The following is a 1,498-nucleotide window of genomic DNA, read 5'->3' as shown; positions in this document are numbered from 1 at the left end:
TCTCCCCTTCTCTCTCTCTGTGTATATATATATATATATATATATGAGATTAATGAATATCCTTATCAATGAGGGAATTTCCCTCTTTGACTCCTATGTGGCACAATCCCCACCATGAGAATAAAGTAGGAGAGAGAATTTACCTTGGTGGGGATGGTGCCACATAATATAAACTGAGATATAAGCCAAATGGATTATACTCTAACGTAGCAAAAAAAAAAAAAAAACATGCTCTACATAGTATTTTGTGCAAGAAAATATAGCAATATATATATATATATATGAGATTAATGAATATCCTTATCAATGAGGGAATTTCCCTCTTTGACTCCTATGTGGCACAATCCCCACCATGAGAATAAAGTAGGAGAGAGAATTTACCTTGGTGGGGATGGTGCCACATAATATAAACTGAGATATAAGCCAAATGGATTATACTCTAACGTAGCAAAAAAAAAAAAAAAACATGCTCTACATAGTATTTTGTGCAAGAAAATATAGCATGGACTGATAGTTTTTTTTATTAAATAAGTTATCACAGCGCTCACAATTGATAATTTCATTTTATTACTCATGTAGACCTCGTCATGTTGTTTTCTTGACATCTTATTGCACTAAATAAACTATTTGCAATGGCTTGAATGAAAGCGCGAATAAACAGAAATCAGAAAGATATGATTAGCACTAAATTAGAATGAACCACATTTATGCCCAAAATACTACACGATTATGATTGAGAAAGTGGATTCTTGACTATTTTTTACAAAAGATTTTTTTACAAAAGAATTTTGATTACAACTTGTAAAAATACGGAACTTCTTTTTGTACGCATTGGTATACAATATGTGGTATTTTCATTCTCAATTGTGGTCCAATAAGTGACTTCTGATCGTAGGCTGTCATTTTCATCATATATAAAATTTTCCCACTTCCACTCTTTGAAAGCATCCTCAAATTTGGGAGTCCATGCAGAATAATATATCAAGATAAGAACAAGAATTAGTGAATGAATTGCTTGTCAATGAATAATGCCTAGTTTTGTCGGTTTCCCTTCGAAAGCTACTAGCGAAGTTAGTCTTCTAGAAGATCTCCAGTAAATCTTAAAGCGTGATTAGGGGTTGAGATTCCTACACGTGACCTAAGTTCTAGAACGTGGGACCTCGTATTAATTTCAAGCCGTTGTTTTTCTCAGGCGCGTTATATGGACTCCTTTTGTTTCCAATTTCAGTGGGATACTTCCTCCGTAGAGAGAGAGAGAGAGGGGTTTGAAATGGTGGCCCTGAGTTAGTTTCCTAAAAAAAAAGGCGTGATCTAGTTGGATTTGATTTCTTTTAGCTACCAAAGTGAGTACTTATCCAATTACAATTATCTGTTTTCAGGAGTGCAATTCTTAAATGTGAATGAAAACAGAGGAGAAGGAAGAACAAATTTTGAGGGGGATTCCGTTAATGGGTAAGAGGTTTTTCTCGCTTTCTTTTTTGTGCGTTTCTCAAGGAGA

The sequence above is a fragment of the Asparagus officinalis genome, chromosome 1, assembly GCF_001876935.1.
Source record: "Asparagus officinalis chromosome 1, Aspof.V1, whole genome shotgun sequence".
In the NCBI taxonomy this organism is placed as follows: Eukaryota; Viridiplantae; Streptophyta; class Magnoliopsida; order Asparagales; family Asparagaceae; genus Asparagus; species Asparagus officinalis.
The sequence above is the reverse complement of the archived record's forward strand: the minus strand, read 5'-3'. Positions refer to the sequence as shown.